We start from the raw sequence: 24,256 nt of genomic DNA, 5'->3' as shown, positions 1-24,256 counted from the left end.
CCCATCACGTGTTTGAACCTGCCAAGTCTGCTGCGGTCAACACTACCATGAAGTTTAAATCCCTGCCTCTTCTAGGACCAGCCCAAAGGATAAAAATCCTTCAAGCTCTGAAAAATCATTTTCTCCATTCACAATGTGTACAGGGAGGACATGAAACAGTTTAGGGATAAGCTATTCTCATTTATGACACCTTTTTAATAGCAATATTCATAAACTGGAATATTACTTTCTTGGTATTTTCTGTCTGGAACGATTATTTCAGTAAATGTGGCTAACTCACATTATAAGAAATGTACTCCACTAATAATTCCTACAGTTTGTTTCCTCTAACAACTTAGATTTCAAACATTATTAACTCAGCAAATGCCTGGAGTCACAGAAAAACAAAAACGTGAAAAAAAACCTGCAATTTTTTTACATCAGAATTTCAATTTAAATCCCAATTTCTAAGCATGTAGTAGTAACTCACATGTAGTGATTTGTATTTTAAATTATATTATATACTTAGGTGGTGTGAAACTTCACAAAGGCAGAAAAACCATTATGTTATCAGTGTTCTCATATATGGTTTTCACAGAAGTGATGTCTAAACCATGATAAATTGTAGAACATGATGGGGTATGCAACACAGCACAAGGGGAACATGGTTTCACAAAGAAAACTCCTCCGCCACTAAAGGATTTTCTTTGTCAAAAATGAAGAAAGAAATGGTGCCTGTCTACTAAACTAAATATCAGAAGGCTAAGAAATTATTCACAAAGCAACAACAGTGAACCAAAAATCAATAATCCATAATTACTTGGTGTGTTTAAAATTAAAGGTGAATGACCAAGGCAAAAGGCCTTGGATAAAACCAGTCCTCAAAATGATCTTTTTAATATTTCTTACATTAGGCATTGAAACTTAGTTTATTTCAAAAGCAAAATTCTTATTTTTTCAGTGTTCTGATAAGGGAAAGAGTTCTCTTTTTCACTGGGGATTGGTTAAGTTGGAATAACACATCATAAATAGATTTGGTGCAGGATTTAGCACTCTGCAGCTTTTCACATGAACTGTATTTTTCTCCCAGGAGAAAACATGTGGCAGCAACAGTTTTTTTTGCATGGTTCCAACATGAGTTCCACAAAAGCCTGTGGACATGGCCATAGCCATCAACTTACTAAGGTGTGTTGTGTCCACTGGCCACCTCTTGCTCTGTGGGGTTCAATAAAGATGCAGGGAACAGCCCTTCAGGACCTGCATCAGTCCTCCAGTGCAAGAGAATGGCCAAGGCTACTTAAAACAGCTCTGCTCAGGTCAATAAAACGAAGTGGTTATTAAAAGTTACGGTCTTCAAAGTTGCGGCACATTTCATGCTGTGGTTGTTCACACACAAAGAGGGGTAGACTCAAGGGAATTACCTGTGGTGATTAATCCAAGCTGAACCCACACTTTCAGAGGTTGGTGATTGAGGAGGAGGGGGCAGTTCTGATTTCTTTATTGCATTAATGAGAGAAACAAAATCCAGCATGGATTTGGGAGATGGCACAGAGAATTCCCACATGGCTTTGATCAAATCACTTAAGGGTTAATTACAGAATGAACTAGTCTTTTTGATTGCTGGCAGAACAGAGTCCTGTCAAAATTGGATCTTCAGTGCTGTGTCCCTCAAATCCTCACCTATAAAGCAGCAATTATTGTACAGCTGTATCAACAAACTGTGCAAATTAGGAGAAGTGTATTGACAGATCAACATAATTTATGTTTAGGCTTCCATGTACACACCACATTTTGGGAGTTTTTACCCAGAGTAACTCTAATCTCCTAGAAGTCTAGAAAAAAATCCCCTGTGCAAATTCAGCTACCTAAATTTAGGCAGTTGTTGGTATTTTTAGCCATGAGAAGTGAGCTGGCATTTCAGACTGAAAAATCACTTTCAAATGCACTAAAATAGCTGCCAGTCCTCAGGTGCTCAGGAATGTAATCAACTCATACATCCCTGAACAAGGATTTAAGTGCTTAACTTCAAATATGCCAAAATTTAAAAAGGAAACTTAAAAGGAAATAAAATCGAAATAACACAGGGTTTGATAAAGGCATACATATGTAGAAAGCACTCATATCTAACCCAGAAGACTCATTTACTGATTAAAGCAGAGCTCCAAACAGAAATACTGGTTGACCACAGGTTTTTTAAGGTCACACCAGATCTGCTTTGTGTTGCTGCTTTGCTTTAACTTTCCTGGGTACAGAACAGCCAAATAGCTGATAGGAGGGAATCAGCAAGATTATAAGCTTCTAAAATTTAAATCAGTAGTAGACTTTTCTACTGGGAACAGTAGGTTGAACTGAGGTAAAAGATAATATCTTGTAGTTTAAAAGCTAAAAAGAAAATTTACTGAGATTTGAAGTTATATGATGCTGTACTACACAGATAAGCCTTCAGGAATTAGCACAAATCAAATGCAGGCAGAAATGTTATTCAACTCCCCACAGAGCTATTAATGTAGAATTACTGGAGATAGACAAGAACACTTCTTATCCATCCTTCATGCAAAATGCCAAAATAAATATGACTAAACTTCTTGCACCAACAGGGTTTTTTAACATGATTTTTCAGAGAGTAATAATGACCAAGGCTCCCCAAGAACTTTTCCCAGTTCAAACAACTAATAAGACTTTTAAGAAGCAGTAAGTAATAATCTGAACCACTGAAAGAACCCACGAATATGGACTAAGGGAGAATAATTTACTTGAGAACTTTTGGTCTGCATACATCATAGATTTATAAATAGTCATATCTGTGGCCACTAAAATCTTCCACATTCATGGCTAAGAAAGAATGAATATCTGTGCTGGTTCATCATTGAAAGCAATGATGAGCTTTTTTTGGTTTTTGGTGAAAAATCAGGATTTTCTCCCAAATCCTAATTTCATTGAATCATAAATCCTGGGGAACATTTTCATATTTACAACACTTTCCATTAAAAATGTAGCTTTTTAAAATAAAACTGCAGCTGTTTGACTTGTTATAGATGAACAAAACATCAAAGAAACAAAAACTTTATATAATGACTTTTTCATGCATCTTTTCTGCTATAATATTTTGAGTTATCCTTCTCTTTTTTTGAGTGATTTTAGTGCAGTTTTTGTTGACTATAACTCTCATCAGCACAGATACATACTACTGACTTCAAGACACAACTATACTTCTATGTTTCTAAATTATTGGCATAATTGAAATCACGTTTTAAATTTGGAATGAAATATTAAAGCAAAATTACAAAATTCTTGAAGCATTAAAATTTTCTATTAAAAATTAAAATACAGTAATTAAAAGATAGTTTAATTTCCATGTTCAGTTTTCTGCTGTAAATGCAAATGTCTCTCTAAGATTTTTTCTTTCATTTGGAACACTTGTAAATTCCATGTGCATAATGTGTGCTGTCACATCTAACATTCCACTGATTTGCTTTTATAACCAAATAAATACCTTCTTTTTGGAATTTTCACAAGTGTGCTGTGAAAAGAAATACTTTTGACTATCCAGGAACTTTTAATATGTAACTTGTTTGGAAAATGCAACCCTGAAAGACCAAAGAGAAGGATGCACACCCTAAGGTGCACCAAGGACTATTCTCTAGAACACACATTGCAGCCCACTGCTCACAAAGTGCTATACCATGGCGACTGTGTGAATCCCAAAATCAGCTCTGTGTTATTCCCTGAGCATGGGGACTCAACTGCCTTGAACTGAAGATTCTATGCCAGTTTGCATGAAAAATTAAGGAAAATTTCTCAAAGAGTAAAACAATATTTATTTTTTTTATAGCTGGGATTTTGAATTCTTTTAAATAAATAAAGCAGGCATATTAAACCGTCCTATATGTGAGAAATTTACTTTATCTCTCTCTCTGTACTCTGTGTTCTTTCCATCTTCCATGAATGATCTCAGCTCCTTTGCTCATTTGTATGATATCACTTACGCCAGGCTCATTGTTCTACCTCTGTTGCATTTCCAGCTGTAACTTAAATAAAAGCAAAAGCAGCTTTGAAATAAAATCTACTCAGTTCAGAGGTGGAGGCTTGAAGAAATTCATCAGCTGGATCCTAAAACACGTGTGGTCAACAAATAAAAACGAGTAGTGAATCAGTACATTTGGACATCTCCAGGACGGTGTGCACAAACAAATTCTTCCTTGAAGATGATGTATGAGTAAATAACAGACATGCTGGTTGCATAATTTAAATTCGGACAGATATTTCTTCATCCTAGTCGGATGCTTTACTAACAATAAACACAGATCCTAACCCAATTCCCACTAATGTGAATAGAAATGTTTACTTTGCTGATCTGTTCCCTGATGCAGTCAAGGAGAAAAAAAAATTCAGTGTAAAAATAAAACAAAAATAACTTCAAAAAATGCTTTGAAAAAAGCAACAGAATAAGAGAGGTGATTATAAAAACAAAATTAACTTGTTCTCTTACAAAAATTAATTATTCCCTTTAGCTCATTATCCCTCTTAGGCTGTGCCAAATTTCCCAAGATAGTGCTCAGTAGTCATTCGATACATTTGATGCTTAATGCTCTCCTCATGTCTGCAGCACTCCAGCTCTGAAAGCAATACTTGTCAGAAATAAACTTAATTGTTACAGTACCAGTATTAATAGTAAGAGGGAAAAACGCTTCAAGGAAGGAAACTTCTGCACTTGAAACCACTCGTGTGGCTGTTTGATTAACAGGAAGTTACCGAGGATTGCTGTGAAGATTCCCTTCCCCAGAGTTCTTATCCATTTCAAGGATAAACACATAGCAACGTGCCTTAAAGATTTTTTCTCCTTTTTAGAGAAGCACTTTTGAGAATGTTTTATGATAACTATTTGTTTGCTGTCTTGCAAGAAATGGAAAGACCAACCTGACATTCATAACTGCATGGTTTACCTCATGTCCAAAACTCCATTGCAGATTGCTCTGCTCACTGAGTTATCCATTGTCTGCCACGCAATGCCTATGTACTATGCTAAATGTACCTCTGGAAACCCCCCTAGAGGGCTCACAAAAAAATTCTGCAGTAATTCCCAATCTGAAAACATATACAGACATAAAAACACTCCAAATGCCCCTATAATATTTTTTGTTCGAGTGAATTTCTTATTTGCAGTGCTGCACTGACAAGAATTTTAGGAAATACGACTCCTCTGATGGCAGAGGTAGTATAGTAGCATTTAAAACAAGCTTAAATAACTGCACAAACAGTTATATATCTCCTCTTTTTAATTAAGTAATTGATTTTTGTCAGGTAGTACATAATCTCCAATCACACAAATATGAAAACATTGTTCTTGAGATTATTCAAATTTCATCACCTGTACTTCCTTTCTCTTTTTTGTAGTCTTGCCTACACTGAGGATTTCTATACTCACAGAGATAACAAATCACCTTTCTTATTGTTGCATACATTTGAGATGCTAGACTAAAACATTGAAAAGAAAAAATAAAGAAAAGGACAAAAATAGAAAGAACAAATATACCAACTACTTTCAGATCTGATAGGATTTGGAATAGCTTATGCTGCTAAAATTTTCAGAACAGCCATAAAATCCTCTATTTCCAAACTGTAACAAACACTTCCAAAGTTAGAACAAGATTTTGCCTGGAGTCACACAATCTTTTCCATACAGCTGAGGTCCTGCAAGGTCAACAACACAAAATAATAAATAAATAAAATTCACAACTGGAAATGAGATTCCTAGGTGAGGGCTGGTCTATATCTAAGGGAGAATGAAGTTGGGACATCTGCACCTTTCTCTGCTGCCTTGTTTGCACTGTCCCTACCATAATCCCATAGCACTTATTAAAGTTTCCTCAGTATTTACATTTTCTCTGAGCTGGCCTACACCAGCAGCTTTCAAATAAAATACACCCACATAAAAACTAAGCAGATAGAAAACCTGCTTTAGGATTAGCTCAGCTTTTAGCATCAGATAATGCTTGGGATGACTTCACCTGCCGTTGTCCTGAAATAATACCTGCACTGTGTGTCAGCAGCTTCATCTAAGGATAGAAGGAGAAACAAATGGTGTTCACAAACTGTGAAATGAACAATGATGAACAAACCTGTCAGAGCACTGCTACTATGTACCCATCATACTCAGTATGTTAAAGAATAATAAAGTGCACTGATAAGAAAGAGTATATAGAATATTTCAATATCCAAGCCCATAAGTTTCCTCCTTTATATACTTCCTTTATCATAACTTATTTTCTAAGTCCTTTTTTTTTTTTTTTTTTTTTTTACCTCCTTTATCAGGACAGATTCTATGTCTGTATTTCAGGGTATTGTGTTACCACATGCTTTTGCTTAGATTCCCCCAGAAATTTAATTCCAAACTTTGAAGTGTAAATGCAAAGGTAGCAGTAGGATGTTTCAATTTCTCCCAATTCCAGAAATAAAGGAACACAGCATTTGATAGTTTTCTAAGATAAATACCAACTCATATTTTTTTAAACTATAAATTTTATCAGATTTGTCTGTCCTACTCCGTATTTCACAAATGCCTACATCCATCTGTATTGCTGCAGTTTATATAAATACACCTCTAATCTAATACACAGTGCTCTTATGGCACACACTTATCTCAACAAAACTGCAGATACAAGGAGAACTTTTAATATTCAAGGGAGCAAAACCCACAATGTTTCCAAGGAGTAGAAAGACCTGCAATTTACTAGCTATTACTTCCTACATAAATGCTGAAATATGTAGGGTTGGGAGGTAGTATTTGGCACAACTATAATACTCAAGGAAGATTAGACACAGATGAATTCCAAAAGATGAAGAACTAATCAAAACGTGAACATCAGAAACTTGCCGACTTCCCATATATATTTCAAAACTTTTTTAACAGATGGAAACTAGCTATAAGTGGTTATGGCAGAAGGGGAATGCATTTTGCATTTTCATGCAGAAAAATGCAGTGGAAATATAACATACTACATTATTTCATTTTGTTGCCTTCATGTTTTTCATATTTCCCATTTTCATAAACAAGACACTGCAAGCACGCATTTGTTTTTGCTATTTGGAAAGGGAGTGGAAGGAATTTTCAATTTTGGAGTGAATTGTTTTTTAAATACTTGCACACTTGTTCTTTTCTTGTAGAATAAAAAATGTGTGGCCTGTTACTGCTGAACTGTGCATGATTATTTTCAGTATCATAGAGTTGTTGCATTACCCAAACTCGCAAAAATAAAAGTAGAAAAAGAACTGAGGAAAAGGATCACTGTCATGAAAATGATATTTATATATCAAATAACATGAGATTAGCAACTGCTTTTCTTTTAAACTTTAACCAAATGTTTCAGTAACAAATCTGAAATTTTGGGAGACAAGATTCAAATATTAGATTTTGCTACTGTTTATGTAGCATAGTTTTTAAATTCTTATCACCAGGGATTCTGTATCACATGTGAAGATTCAGTATAAATATTTTATTTAGATACTTTCCCTAGAATAGTAGGCATAACAGCCTATGGGCTAATGAATAGCCTATAGGCTCCATTAAAATAAAAAACAAAAAATGAGAAGTTTTAACCAACATTTAAGCCACTTAGAATAATATTTTATTGCTTAACAAATAAACATTAAAAAGCTAATCCACAGCAACACTGTTGGGGACTACCTAGAAGCTGATGTATACTGTGGTACATGGCTTGGGGAGGTTTCTGCCTCCTCCTCAGCCTCTCCCTCATCACTGCTTCAGCACAAGGAGCACGTTTCACAAGAACATTTTCCCTTGGAGGTCTAGAGACAGCCTCCTCAGTAATTTTATTTTTCCTCTGCTGTCTTGTGAGTACTTCAGCAGAGATGAGAGGCCCTGCTGCTCCCCTACTGCATGGTGTGGTACCTCACAAAGGCAGATGTCCTTGTGAATTCCCACCTGACATGTGTGACATGCAATGCAACAGGAACAGTGGGGATTCCAGAGAAACCACGGACGTGACATAATTAGCATTGCCTGCAGAGATTTAATTTGCTCACCTCAGTATCACCTCACACGGTACAGGCCTGCAGCAGGAATCCCCACTTTCCTGGGTATTTCAGTGCTTTACTCTCCTCACAATCTGTCATTCATTAGCTGAACCATTCCCTGAACAGGATACTCTCTGGTACAGAGTGATGGGTCACACTGGAGGTTGTATCACAGCATGCCGACAAAAGGGAATGCCAGATTCTCTTGGCAAACATGCATACTTGAAATCCTGACACACATCTATTAAAATATTTTCCTCTTATATATGAAAGCTTCAAAGTTTTTGGTTGAGTGATCATAGAAGGCTCTACTTTCTGACCATGTTCACAATATTGTTTCTCTGAGCAGGAGAAGAGGGAGGAAGAAAGGATAAGCTCTGTGCCTTGGGTTTCTGGGAAGGCATCACAATGCAAAAGTAACCAAAGCCACATGCAGTGAAGGAAAATAAAGCTTTTAATTATTATATATGTACAACACTGAATTTCAAATCAGCTGCTGACTATTCTGTTTTGAAACCTAAATACAGTTCAGAAGCTAGTGTTCTCTTGCTTGCTATTCCTGTAATTCTCCCCAACATTCCAATTAATGTTTGTGTATCTTTATGTGCACCCATATCTAGATGTACACCAAGATATGAAGAAAAAAGGGAACAACAGTGTGTGGTGTTGTACATCAGACAAACCAATAAGGTAGAAAGTTTTAAAAAATAGCTCCCACAAAGGAAATGAGAAGAGAGTTTAGGAGATGTAAAAGAGTAATTTATTGTTCTTGAGCCCAGGCTGGTGGCTGCATGTACATGAAGACAATTTGTCATTGAGGGGATTGCAGGAGATGTCCTACAGTAGGGAGATAACCTGTGCCTGGTGGTTGGAGCTGAACTAGGGGATGGAGGTATCCAAGCTGACTGGGGCTGAGGGAGACCAAGGACGGTCTTCTGTGGAACCTGCAATGAAAGCTCGGTGGGAAATGACGAAAACTTTCTACTGCTAATGCCAAAAGAAGAGGAGAAGCAGAAGAAAAAGCAAATTTTGTTTGAAAAACTAAAGGAATAATTCAGACTTTGTCAAAACCTTGAAGTCAATTTTGCAGTTTGTAATTCCGCAGACTATTTTTCCTAAGAAGTTTTAAAATTAAGCTTTCATGATCAGTAGGTACTAAAAAACCCACCAGCATTAATAAAGGACATTTTTAGGCATGCACAACCAAAGCACTTGAAATAAATCTATACACCACGAAAAAACATTTTAAATTATAACAACTTAATCTTTCGTTTGTAGCTTCATACAATCTAAAATGGACAGAAGTTGAAAAGAAAACAGACCATGAGAACAGAAAAAATACTGACCCAATAATTACATCTGCCATAAATAGCAAATATGGGCGGACAGAAACACTTTTGAGAGAATAGAATCAGGAAGAAGACAACTTTTTATCTACTGTCAGGAATAATTATTGCAGTCTCCATGCCTTCATAAAAATAATTTCTTAGTGTCAGATGGCCGTATCTCATTTCATTCCTGATTTACAAAGCAGACTGGTATCTGTGTGCAGATAGGAGAGGAAGAAGAGGATTAATCAAGTCACAGTTTCTTTGGCTTTTAGAAAAAAAAACAAAAGAAAGAAACAAGTTCTGAGAGGCTTGATCTTGTCAGTGAGTCTGCAATTAACACTTGCCCAAATATGAGATCAGCATGTATTTTCATCTCTTTGCAGAACACATACACCGCTTTATACAAAGCAGATTGGGTGATTCCATTATTTTCATCGTGTCCTTAAAATAACACCTTTGCTTTTCAGTGCTTTTCCCCTCTCTTCATCTTACAGCAGCTGTGTACAGCCAATAATGCCTGACACAGTTGAAAAGCTGGGGGTGGATTGTTGAGGTTTTTGAACATCTAAATTCTTGTTTTTCTGACAAGCCTGCTAATCCCAAGTGCTGTTTTTAGATACCAAAATTATATGTTAAAGAACAGATTCAGGATTTCCTTTTCAAACCCCCGTAAAGAGAAGATTGCACACCAAAAGAGAAAGAAAGAGGGGAAAAAAAGAAGGTAATTTTCATACTGCTTAGTGTTACTTCATGCATCCATGCATTTCAAGGATGAGAAAAAAATTAAGGATCTCTGGCAATAACACCATGTGCTGGTTTTTCTCCTGTCACCTGCATCTTGGACAAAGTGGCAGGCAGGGTTAGCCAGTGGCCAGGGAAAGCCACCAGCTTGGTCAACACAAAACACCAGGCTCAGGGAAGTTCAGCCATTCTGGGAACAGAAAAATTGTCACCCAGATGAAGGGAGGCCTGTGCTACCTACACAAAAAATTCCATCAACTTCAAGAGAAGCTCTTCATTATCAGTGCTGGAATCTTCACACAAATGGTTCGGATGACAGTAGATTAGGAAGTACGAGCAGTGTAATAAGGAATTATGAGACACTATGCCAATTTATCTTTGCATTCATGATTTTCCTCTATTCCAAACTTTTATTCAAGCAGCAACACAAAGAAAATAAAAGGGATTGTTTTTACCGGAAATAAAAGGCTTGCAATTATTAAAAATTAAAAAAATAAAAACCATGCTAGCAACCCTTATTAAGTTGTTTTTGGGCACCATGAACTCCAGACTCAATATCTGAAGAAGGAAACTGACAGCCACAAAATACTGCAGAAACAAAACTTGGAATGAGATTGATCCCCTGTCCTCTACCTTCCAAGAATGTTACGAAGTTTCTCTTGAGCTTCCTAAAATCCAATGTCCAAATCTGCTAATTCTCAACCTGAGCCTTGTGCTCAACCTGAATATTTGGGTGGATTTCAAGTACTTGAATTATCTCTTCATACTAATAAGTATATTAAGGTTTTAAAAAATTGCAGTAGAGCTTTATTTCACCTAGGCTTAGATGTCAGAGGTGGACAGGCGTTTTGGGTTGCAGTTCATCTACCTGTTTAGTGAAATGTGCTAAAAAAAGCCTACTGCTTCCTAGTGACTGGAAAAAGGACTCCAGGGTTAAGAGTTTAGGGTCTTGACATCTCTGATGGAGGTACTAAATGTAGGAAAGATCAATCTAATATCACATGTCAAAAGTTTGGAGTGTAAATTTGTGTTTACAAATAAAGAGGATGGATTACAGTATGAAACAGGTTAGATAATGTGCCTTTAACTAAGAGCAAACGTGTTTTTCTCCATGAGACAAGAAAGAATGAAGAAACTATGCCTTTTTATTAACATCTCTAGATTGCATTCAGCAACTATAATCTTTTGAATAAATATGAACACAAATCTAGTCTTTTATTTCACCAAGATTTTTACCCAAGGTATTTGACACTACGCATACCAGAAAACAATGCAGCTGAAAAATACATGCAGACAGAAATAACCATTTTGGCCCCAGAACAAAGATTTTTCTCACTGAATTAATATGGCACACTAGAAAGTTATTAAAAGTGGCAGGAAGCAATTCTCAAAACTTTTAGAAATCCTTTAGGTGCTGCAGTACCTTCAAGTGGGTAGCCCAGTCAAGTATTGAAAGACATTGTGAAAACTGTTTAGACAAAGATTAAAAACTAAGGAATTTTATACAATCACTGTCTACACATGGTTTAGAATAAAGACACTTATACTCCTTAAATTAGAAATCAATAGCAGAAATTTCAGAGAGAATCACAGGCCATAGTGGAAATTGCAATATTTGAGAAATTTTGAAGCTTTCAAAAGCCCATCATACAGAGATTCATCTTTTGATGTCTCTTGAAATGGTCTTTTTCGGACCTCTGTGTTTTCCTTGCAGAAGCCCACCATAGAAATGTGAGTCATAAAGTTATTGTTTAAAGTTCTTCTTCAACAAACAACCTGTCTCCTGATTGGAATCAGGGAATTAATTTGACCCATAAACTTGCAAGTTCCCATCTCTGGAGTTATTCTTATAGATAAAACTCATAAAAGCAAACCAGCAGCTTGCAGCAGGTTTTAAAACTGTCTGGAAGTTAGATGCTTTTATCCCTGGAAAACGAGGCCTGCTGCTCAGAGCAAACTGGTCTGTCAGGCACTGCCTAAACTTTGGTTCTTGGAGCACAGAGTAGGAAATGCTGGAAAACTTAGGCCAGCGACCTGATTGCTTTTTGAAAAACCCTATAAAGGAACACCCTATTAACATGATATTTCTTCAGAATCTTCAAGTATATGGTTTAGGAGATACATACTGGCTTCAACTTCTCTCAGGCAATACTTTTTTTTTTTTTTTTTTTAATCAATTGTTTCTTTCAAAGGATAGATTAATATGGGGTGGTTAACAAGAATCAGGTGTTCATGTTCTGAACAACTATCATGAAATGCAGGAGCAAGCACAAAGAATTCACAGGTTTGCAATCAAGAAGATTCTCCAAACCTGAATGTGTCATTTCTTTATAGATAACACTGATTTTCTTAAAATTTTTTTCTCAGTCTTTGCTATACCATCTCTACTGCAAGACATTTTAACCACCTGTATTAGAATTAAAACAATACTAAGTTATGTGGAGGATTAAATGGAAAAGGAAAGGTCACCATAAATTACACTTGTAAATACATTCCTAAATATTAAAAAAGGGAGGAAACAGTGAGAAAAAAATATAAGAAGTTAGTTTAATTGTTAGCAAAGAATGAAATCTAAAGAGTTCTTCTTCTCAGAAGATAGAACAAGTTTCAAAAAGCAGGAAAAGACAGAAATATAAGTTGACAAGAGGAGAGACGAAGTTACAAAAAACTTAAAAATAGACATTCAACCTTGTATTCTATTTTTCGCATGAGACTATCTGGCATTATTCTTCACAGAGGAGGCTTCTACAGATTATAGATCCATAAACAAAAGGCTTATTATTTACAATAGACATACTTCTCAAGTTGTTTCATGCTTTTTCCTGTATGTAAGCCTTCCTTCTGGGCAGTTTTGATCAAAAGTAAGTAGCACTGATTACCAAAATTGCACTACAGAGCTTTGCAAATTAGCCAGTAAATACTGCAGAGCACACCACAGCACAATGCTGAAAATGTTGGGGTTGCAGTTTCAAATCGAAATCTTTTTACCTGTGAGGATGAGATTCCATTACTTCATTTTATGTTGAGTAGCACCTTAATGAAGGAAATACTCCAACCGACCCTAGCAGGATTCACAGCTGTGTTTCATGTGAAGGGATTTAGAATCTGATCCAGGGACAAATACAGTATTAAGAAACCTGGACCATAAAGACAGCAAGGAAATATCTGAGCATTCAGATCACGTGTCCACCTAAAGCATTGCAAAAGTACACTCTTTATAAGAATAAAAATGTACCTAAATCATTTAACCAGAAATTAATTATAATTTCATCATGCATCTTACCTTTCCATTTCCTACAGAACTTATCAATGTTAACAAGATACCACTGACTTTTGTCCAGCTAAAGTTTTTCCCTCTTAAAATGACCACAGCAAGATGGCAAATGCTAAGACCTGAACACTCCCTTAAGTCAAAATCAAACCCTGATATTGTTGCCTCTAAGGCAGATAGAATTGGGCTTCTGCTTTCTGCCCTGAGCAGGTTCAGTGAGACACTGTAAAATGTATTTGAACAGCCAAACTGTCTTTAGTCATTTTTATCAGAACCCTCTGGAAGTTAGTGTCCTAGGGTGACTTTATGATGCTTGTATCCCCAGCTGTCTGTTATGTTTGTGCTGTATATTGAGTTCTGTGGCTTTAAGATTGGTTCTGAGAGTGAAACAGGGGCAGAGGAAGCACGGTTTATTTTGAGAAAACTGCCTGGCTCCTACACATCCTGGCTCCTGCACTGTGTTTGTCTGAAGCACAGACAGCCAGTGGGACAGAAATCTCCTCTGCTTTTAGTTAGCCTTGGTTAGCTGAAGCAGAGATGTCCCGTGGACTGGCTTTTTTCACTTTTTTTGGGACTGTTTAAACCTGGGGACTGAAAAAACCCAAAGGAGCACCGGGAGTTTGCACCTGCAGCCCACCAGGACCTGGACCTCTGGAGGGCCTGATAAGAAACTGAGTGAGCTGAGCTACCCACAGCAAGGACTTTCTGAATTTGTCATCTCATTTCAGAACAATGAAAGGTTTTATTGTTTCATATTTTTAATCCTTTATGCTTGTGAGCACTTTGTTTGTTAAATAAATAGTTTTTTCCACTTTTCTCTGAGGAAGTTCTTTCCTGGACCCTTTGGGTTTGCTTCCCAGAGGGACCCTATTGGGAGGTTTTCTCCCAAATTTGCCCTAAACCAGGACAGTTAGTAAAATTGTTCTAAAATAAGAAAGAAGAGGCTGAGAAACAGAATACAAGACTGCAAGAACTAGATAGGGGAGGGCCATGAAGCACTGGCCTGTAACCAATCATATTTCCTGAAAGCTGCATGCTGAACACAGGATAGAGGCACCAGTCAAATAATCCATGATGGTGTGAATAGTAGTTTCAGATTGCATAAATATAGCTTAACATAAACAATAAATGGCTTCTGCTTCATCATATTGGTCCAGAAGTCCTGGGCTCCCTCAGGACACAGTCCAGCAGTTTGAGCTGCAGGGCTGCCCATCGCTCCCTGTGCCAAAGGCAGAGGCAGGTTCAAAGCCCTGCTCTCAGCTCAGTGGGCTGTGAACGGGCTGAGCACCATCACAGGACCACTTAGAGTTTTACACAGATAATTACAGCTCATAATGCCTCCTTTCGATTTTCTGTGCCATCATGGCTTCATCTACACGCTACTTGTGCAGTTTGCTGTGCAGCAACGTGCAGCTGGGCTCTAGATGAGCCAGCTGAGGTGAAAAAGCAGCAGAAATGCAGGAGTGGGTTGCTCACTCACCTGAAAATGCAGGCTTGCTCCACAGAAACCACCTCAGGAAAAGAAATAACAGCCAAACGGGGTCATATAAACAACCCTCTAAAATCTACAGAAAGGTGCTCCAAGATTAACTTTTTCATCTTCTAATTTTTTTTTTTATCCATATAAACACTTGCTTAAGAAACACTACTGTTTAGGCAAGAAGTTACAATTACTTTTTAAAGAATGAACATGTATTTTCAACTAGCATTAGTTATTCTCTCACTACCTAAAATGTAAATCACTCTATGGGAAATTTAAGAGGTGTGTGTATTTAAATCTATTCAGTCATGAACATACAATAATTTTGTAAACTCTCGTTATGCAGTAATTGCTATCGATATTTCTAGAAGAAATTATTTTCATTTAATCAATGATTTATAAAAATTAGTAAAGTGGTGGATCCCTAAAGAGAATTTTTTAAAAGACTTTATATTGCATGCAGCTGAATTTTTCAAGACAGAAAAAATCCACTTTGTTCTTTACCTTACTGATATTGCATGTTGAAAGAGTTTATCTTATTTCACATGAGCCACAAACTTACTAATGGAAGCAGAAATTTAAAGAACATCATCATCATGAATCATGAAGCACTAGATCTATAAATCATTTTTGTACACATGAGTGAGACTAAACAGGCAACAATTTATTTTATTGTTTCAGAGAAAAAAAAAAATCATTTCCATATTCTCGGGACAGGTCCTTCACACAAGCTAAAGGATGCAAACCATCTCCTGACTATCCTGCTGTGAATGTACCAACATTGCATTTTTTTGGCTCCCTCAAGGAGTCAGTCTACTGTCTAGCCAGCTTCTGGAGGGCTTAGCCCACAGGACAGGGACTTGCTTTACTGTCAAGCAAGACAGACCTAAGCTCTAACTGCAAAAATATAACAATCAGTCCATCCTTTTTGGAAAACTGAAGGACTGATGGGTGGGAGATAAGGTAAGAGAAGGTGTTCAAGCAAAGATCCTGGGGCAATGCCACAATAAAATCCGGAATGGAGGACCCAAGAGCAGTCCCCAGAAAGCTCCTTGCAAAGGGCACTTCCTTTTGCTGTCACTCAGCATTTGGGAAGTAGGACTGCTGCAGATTTCATTATTATTTAGTTACAAGTGGCATGAACAGACCACAAAGGTTCTAAGAACGTCGATATTTTAACCTTTCACTTGAGGATCTTCCATCCCAAACCAAACTTTTGATACAACTTATGTAAAATGCATTGTAATGTGCAGAAAGGAAAAAAATTCTCTTTCCAGCCTGCACCATTTCTGCACTTTTCCAGGAAGAAAATTGTTGCCTCTGTCCCATACACATGAACACTGGAAGGCAGACAGAATCACAAGGACCCTCATGTACACTATTTACCTGCTCTTATGACCAAGGGAAGGCTGCATCCCACATATCCAGAGAAGCAGTGGCTCTAATTCCAGCCCCTGTCTGGAGCTTCAGAGGAAAAAAAAATGTTTATGCACAATACCACTGATATCTCATCCTTTTTTCATTTAATTTTCATGCCTTAGAAGCATAAAATTTAAAATGTCTGGTAACAGAGGGCATTGCAACCCTTTCTTACTCTATATTTTATTGGATTAGAATTTTTAATTCCTGTTGAGTTTCACGTTATTTCCAGCTACACCATTTTCATGAATATCATACTTCCCATTACTATTGTGCTTTGCAAAAGTGAACCTAAAACAGATAAATTAAGCATTCACTTCATCTTCTTCTTTGCCAGCCTTCTAATCTTACAGTAGCAAGACAGGACACAGTAAGCAGAGCTGTAGAATAACTACATCGATCTACAGGTAAAAAAAAAACAACCTGCTGATATGGACTAAGTCAATCTCTCTACAGGAAAAACTTACACAGAGAGATCCCAAGAGATCATAAATTTACAGTCTAGCTCAAAATTATGAAATTTATAATAGACTTGCCATTTATTTAGTGAGAGGACTTTTAAGGAAACTGCTCAGCTGGATTGCTTTTCTATTACTGAAACACAACAATCAACTGTGAAAACCAATATACCTTATATTAACTACCATAATACACAGACTTAAAATAATCAGGCACATCACAAATTGCACACTAGACTATTTATATCAAGAGGTATCTCAGATTTCTGTACTTACTCAGATTGGTAGGTGCTCTTTTAAAACTTAGAATGATGGAGAGTTCTGGAAAGTTTCCTATTGAATGTCTCTTAATTTAAGGAAGCAAGATTATATACAGAGCAAACTGACAAAATCTTGTTATTTAAGGGATGAAAATCCTTTTGGGCTTGTTCCCGATCTGGATAATGTCCTTGACTGTGCCATGTGTGGTGGAATCAAATAAGGTATAAAATTTATATAAAAGGTATTTCATGAAGAAATAAGTTACCCCATAGCAAAACAATGTAAAAGCAAAGCTACTTAAACAAAACAAGTCCTGCTCCAGTTGATTGATTTACTAGAGGTTTGTTTCTTGCTCTGAAAACCTATGCTGAAGCTGACATAACTTCTCCAGATCAATGATGTGCAGGTAGAACAGTAGAATGTTAGGTTGTCACATATTTAAAAATAAATACAAGGCAAGACTAATACAGGACTAAATACAGGGCAAGGAAGATTTTTTCTTGAAGTATAGCACCTGTATATGATGTTTTTTACTTATATTACACATTCTTACACTATTAAAACTTCAGTTGAAAATTATCATTACCAGACTCACCAACTGTTTTTAACCAGTCTGAGAAAAGTTTCAAAACCTGGAACTACTGGATTCGACTTCTGTAACGTCGCAAAATCTTAAAATGGCCTGGGTTGGAAAGGACCTTAAAGACCATCTCATTCCAATGCCCCTGTTGTGGGCAGGGACACCTTCCACAAAAATCAAGTTGCTACAAGTCCCATCTAATGTGGCCTTGAACACTTCCAGGGATGGGGCATCCACAGCCAGCACACGGGGGGGTTTCTGGGGCATGTCCAGCCTCTCGCCCACCAGCATCCCCAAGTCCTTCTCCCAGGGCTGCTCTCGGTCTGATCATCTCCAGCCTGGATTGGTACCAGGGGTTGCCCTGACCCAGCTGCAGAACCTCGGACTTGGCCTTGTTTAACTGCTAATTTGGATTGATAAGCCTTAGCATGAGAAGTTGTATAAACTGGACTACTTCCAAATAATACATAGAATATCCTGTATTTTTACTCTCTCACTAACTATCCTGAGGAGGGCTGTTGCACTTTTAAAAGTTAAGAAACAACACAAGCTTTCAATAACCTATAGGAAAAATGCACATATAATGTATTGATATAAATATATAAAAATATTTAGCAATTTGCTTAACAAATTCTTTTCTATTTGTAAATGTGAAGTACCTGGAATATCACAAGAAATCCCCCACACACAACAACAAATGTGTAAGCTGTGGTAAATATTTGCAAAGAATTGTGCTGCAATACTGGTGTTGCTCTTTACCATTTAATTTTTTTCCCAAAGTAACTAAAAGTACATATCTCATAGTACATCTTGCTTCCAGGCATGAAATCTTTTTGCTCAAGTGAGCACAGAAGTCTTGTACTTCAGTATAAGGTCATCCACCCTTCAGCAAAAATACACTCCTGTTTGTTCTTTCATTAGAAACACTTATAGCTGACCCTACCACTTGAATTTGCAATACCTATGTTTCCTTCCTCTCTGGAAGAGGTAACTGCTGTGTACAGACATTTCTTTACAGTGTAAAAGTGTACTAAGACATATCAACTCTTCAGGAATCATGCCAAAATATGACCCTCTGGAGTCCAGCAGTTTGGATGCTATGTTAGAATAGTTTAAAACATTCTACAGTGATTTCCACTAAAAATACCAGAATTTGTGGGTTAAGACATTTAGGCCAAGTGAAGATGTGGAAAGGGACCTAAAACTCACAGTGGGTCTAATATGTCCAGTTAGCAATCACTTAATTGGATGCACTTATAGGCCAGTGACGTCCCAGTTCACACAGAATACTTCAAATTAAATAATTTTTGGCCTAACTGTAAGGTTCAATTCTGAGTACATCTGATTCTCCCCACCATGAGAAAAAAAGCCAGAGGGAATCTCACCCTGCAAGGACCTTGGGTCTCCATCCTACTCCACCTGTTCCCTGGAGGAAAGCCTCTTCTCCATACCTTCATTCTACTCTTTATTCTGTCTCACAAGGCTTCAAAAGAAAGACAGAAAACCCTCTGGATCTGGGGCTACATTAGGGGCAAATAGGACCAGCTCACTAGGAGTGGGGATTGAAAACCTCTGTTCCTCTGTAATTTGTCTGACAAAATCGGCCCAAGAGCGGCTCTGCTCTCTAAGCTGTCTCCTCCCTCTGTCCCTCAGCCCCATTGCTCCTTCCCCCCCACCCCCCAAAAAAAAAAAATTCAACCAAGCTGAACCTCCAGCCTGTATCATCTTCCTGCCCTCAGAAACATTTTGGTAATATAGTCCTGGTTTAGACCGTCCAGGATGACCTGATACCCGAGGTAGCAGTCCAGGAGGCAGCAACACTCAGATCCACTTCCATGCTTCCCAGTTGGGGAAGGAGGAGCAGAAATGAAGCAAGGACACTGCCTGGAGGCCACTCCTGCCTTTTCAACTTTCACAGTCTTTAAATTAATTTGCTGTTTCACTTGCAGTCAAACTACACTAGGAAATTTATCATCCCATCCCCGCCCCCCCTCCAAAAAAGATGTCTCTTAAAAAAGCACTTATTTAGTAACTAATTCTGCCCTCTTATGTGCTTATATATTTTATAGGTTACAAGATTTAATTTTTCATTTTTTCAACCAAGACCAAAGATCTTTGTTACAAATGATAGATGGAGCATTCCTCAGTCCCATAATTTCTCTTGAATCCTTTTGAAAGGATATGAAATATATATTTCTTATTCTTCTTTAGCTACATGAATTAAGACTTCAGTGTTGTACACTGTCACTGAAAACCTTTTGAGGGTCTGGCATCTTTTATCTTTATTATTCAATGAATAGATCTTTTAAAAAGAAAAAAAATTATGCAAAGCTACTAAAGGAACAGTCTATAGCCCTTTTTATTTATCTGAGAACTAAATACTTCCTGACTATCCAAAGTACTTTCCCCATTGTTTGATATCCATCCCTAGCACAGCTGATACTCGAGGCAGAGATTTTCAAAATGCTGCCTAAGGGATTTAAATGAGGATTATTTTTCTAAGTCTTCATTTTCTTCTTTCAGTGAGCACCCTCAGCCTCTACCCCCATCTATTTTCCATTCCACATTAACAGATTAGATTTCAAATTCCCTCTGGACACAAAAGATCCTGCATCTCAATTCAGACTGTCAAAGTTTTAGAACCACAGAAGTTAGGAGGAAGCAATGCAGCTGCTAACTAGCAATTACACCCAACCCCTGCCATTACTTTGGATCACAAGGATCTCTTCTCCCCTCTCTCCTCCCAAACAGCAACAGGACCAGAGGAAATAGCACCAAGGAGGTTCAGGCTGGACACCAAGAAGAATTTCTTCACTGAAAGGGTTGTCAAGGCTTGGAAAGGGCTGCCCAGGGAGGTGGTGGAGTTACCATCCCTGGGACTGTTCACAAAAACCCCAACTGGATGTGGCACTCAGTGCCAAGGGGTGTTTGACAAGGTCAATGATCAATCAAAGGCTGGACTCAAGATCTTGGAGGTCTGTTCCAACCTAGTGATTCTGTGACTGTCCCATCCTTCAATTTTCTTTGCTGAGAAAAGCACACAACCACATGCTTAATTTAAGCATGAACTTACAGCTGAGCAATTAAGCAAAGATGGTTCCTTGATTTGGTGCCCAAAGAAAATATTTGCAATATGCAGACATTTAAAGATGCAGATGAAGGCATAGTGGGATTTTGTAGGGGAGCCTGGTCATTTCTCTGTGATTCAGATCAATTAGAATTATTCATCCATACACTTTTGAAAATTGCACTCATTTGCCACTTTGGGCACTTAAATAACTTAAGGGAAATGGATGCTTTCCAGTAATTTCAGTCATTGAAAGTACTCAGCATTAAAAGGCATTCTTTGGCTGTTACAATTCTTCCAAATGCTCTGCTAATGGTTTTGGTTATGACTGGGATCCTTGTCCAGAGAAGAACTGAAGAGGCTGCAGCACAGTTACCTTAGGAAGGTGATTTTCTGATCCATCTTCACTTGCTTATTTAAAACAGTCATGAAGACAGTCTTTATTTACTTCATAGCTGTAATGTAGCAGATTGTTTTCTAAAAATTCTAAATTACTCCAGCACTTCTCTATGTCAACCACACAACACAAACTTATTTTAGGGCAGGGATTGCCTTTGTGCCAGGTGAGTGTGAAACACTGATGAGCAAAGAGAAGACTCCCTGTCTGCAGCACTGCCTAAAATACCCAGAATACTCACACATCCCAAGGATAAGAAAAAAGTTCTGGTACAGGAGTGAGAAGATCCCTGCTAGAAAATCAAGCTGTGACTGTTTCAAGTTGCTGCTTTCAGAGGACTATCAGGGATGATATTGCTTTTCTTTCAGAGGCAGCTTGAGAGGAAATCACTTTGCTAATCAGCTTGAGTTTATATTTGTAATCACTGAAGCAAGCTGCTTTTTTGTCACTTTTGCCATTGCTTACTAAATAGCTAAATATGATTTACAGTCTGCTGTACTGCTAGCTGTACAACATGTATAGTTTTATTTCAGTTTGCAGAAAAAAACATGGTGAATCTTATTCTGCTATGGGCAAACCATAATAAGGAATTACATAAAAACAATGTAATTTCAAAGCAGGAGGTTTATTTTGGTTTTTCATGTGTCTGACTCATAGCTCTTACTTAGCAAAAGGTTGTAGATTAATTATAGAAGCTATTAATTTAATGAATTAGGTGAAAATGAAAAAGAAAAAAAAAAAAAAAAAAGAAATGGGCCAGAGATTTGAGAAAGGGCTGTCTTCCCAGTCAGGGAACCTTGGAAGAAAAAAGAAAAAAAAAGCTGACCCATGGAAGAAAAGAAATCACAGTAGGTTATAATGTATACTCTTATTAGTATGACATTTACTGGCATTTCAGTAATATTTGAATTTTTCACAACTTTCCCTTGTCCTCTCCCCTAAAAATGACTGCTAGTTCTACTATTACAATTTTCTATCTCTGCAATGTGCAATTATATTTTGACACACATCCCTGATCCTTTTAATTATTATTATTTTTTCTAATTGGATGAATTTCTAATATAACCTAAAACCAATGGTTTATAACTGTGCATAGTTTGTAGCTGATTGGACAGCATAGATGATCAATAATTTTAATAATCTTGGCTAGATTTCCATGCCACTATTTTATACAATTAAATATAAAATGAAAGAAATGAAACCCACAAATCTCAGTCAATTACTGGAGTAGATTATCTGTTTTCAAAGAGAATGGGCCAGATGCTCAGCTAATTTAAATCAGCTCAGCTCACTGATATTTACATCAAGAATCTGCCTCAGTATTTTAAATCCCTTTATCTCCAGTATGTAAAATACATAGAGAGCTATTTGGGACAAAAAAACTGTTCTCATGTGATTGCTAATTACACTAAAGGTTGCAGTGTATAGGAAGGTATTCAACACCACAGCAGGAAAGAAAACCGGTTTTCATATTTTTTATCATTTATGGACTGAAATAAATATTAATATACATTATCAACACTCATTTTAAGAGTATTTACCATTGGGGCGCAAATTACAAGTTTACCATAAATTAATAGATTTTCAAACATAATTTCTGAAATGTACATTTGTGTAAGTAAGTGTTAAAGAAAATACTAAAACCTTCATGTGAATGTTTAAGACTTCTCCTTAAAAGCCTAATTGCTCCCTTTGGAGACCTTATAATCTATTGAGTAAATACTTATTTATAGACTTTTTAATTGGTGGATTACATTAACAGATATTAGGATATATTTTGAAGGCAAGTGTATTGACCTTGTGGAGTCCAAGGCCTCCTTATATATAGCACATTTACTGGCAGAAAATTCTATAATTCTAATTATTAGTGAAATTGATTTTTACAACTTCTGCAAGATTGAGTTCACATATATTTAAAGGAAATATTGGCGAATTGTGTCTTTTCTCTACTAAACCATTGGAAACAGTAGCATTTTAGTCCTACTTTCAGCAGTCCCTAACAGTCAGAAACCCAGCTCTTTACTTTATCCTTAATCTCTGAATTGAACGACAATAAAAATAATAATAAAAATCTGTACTGGCATTCAAATTCAGCCTTTTTGAGTAAGCTCAGGAGGGAGAGCTGTCATTTTAAAAGGGGACAGCGGGAGCCTGGGGTTACCACTGCAGACCCACTTCAAAAACTGCAGACAACTCTTGCACCGTTTTAAACCTGCTCATACATGAAGAACAGATAATGACAGTGAAACCATCAAGACAGAGACAAGTTAAGAAGAGAGGGCCAAGAGGACTCAACAACCCAAACACCATAAACCTCAGAATGTAAATAAGAGGCACAAAGGGGTGGAAGTATATTTTCTTTTTTTCTCCTCATAGTATGTTTCCATAGGGTTATGCTCTACTGCATTTTCTCAGATGCTCCATCAACAATTTTCTGTATGGGAAGCCCCTTTCCTAATTAATTGTACTTTGGTGAAGAACAGCTAGGGAATTGGAAATAAAGAGCCATTACAGGAAAGATCTTTTTATTATTGTGCTGTAAAAGACAGAGACAGCACATTTTGGCAGATCACCTAATCTCTATTCCTCAAATCTCTATGTAGTTACTAGATAAAACTCTCCCCAGGCAAGAGGACTGTGAGGTTAAATTTACTTTTGCAGAGAGGAGAATAAAAAAATTATATTGGTATCTGCTTGGAAGGGCAGATCTCCCTGTAAGTAGGAAAAGCAAAAAATATCAGAGGCGAGTCTGGACAGTAGGTTCCATCAAAGCTGGTAGAAAAGTTTGCAGACATGTTTTTTCCTGCCTTTCAACAAAGCTAGACATATAAATGGCATGGTCAAACAGATTCCACCAGCAGGTGGGAGTCAAAAATTTAAAGCCCTGATTCCCAGCTTAGTCATTCCTCTGTAGCAGCAAGCACAAGCAGCAGAGGTTATTGAACCGGATAAAAAGAAAAACGTGTTGCTTCCTCCCAGACGCAGTGAGTATTATGCATCACTGTCAGAAAGCCTGAATAAAAGACCTTGTCTTGGTGTATAAATCCCCTGGTGTCTGTACCACTCTCATGAAATTCCTGAGTGCAAAACTTGAGTGAAAAGTTACCACATAAAAGAAAAAATAGTTGGTTATGAAGCAACACCTGCTATTGCCAGCAACCTTGAAAATCAGCTGGGCCTGCCAAGATGGGCATCAGCTGTACTTCAAAACACTTTCTGTAACTGAGAAACAGTGAAA

The sequence above is a fragment of the Sylvia atricapilla genome, chromosome 2 (genome assembly GCF_009819655.1).
Source record: "Sylvia atricapilla isolate bSylAtr1 chromosome 2, bSylAtr1.pri, whole genome shotgun sequence".
Classification (NCBI taxonomy): domain Eukaryota; kingdom Metazoa; phylum Chordata; class Aves; order Passeriformes; family Sylviidae; genus Sylvia; species Sylvia atricapilla.
This window is presented reverse-complemented; position numbering follows the sequence as displayed.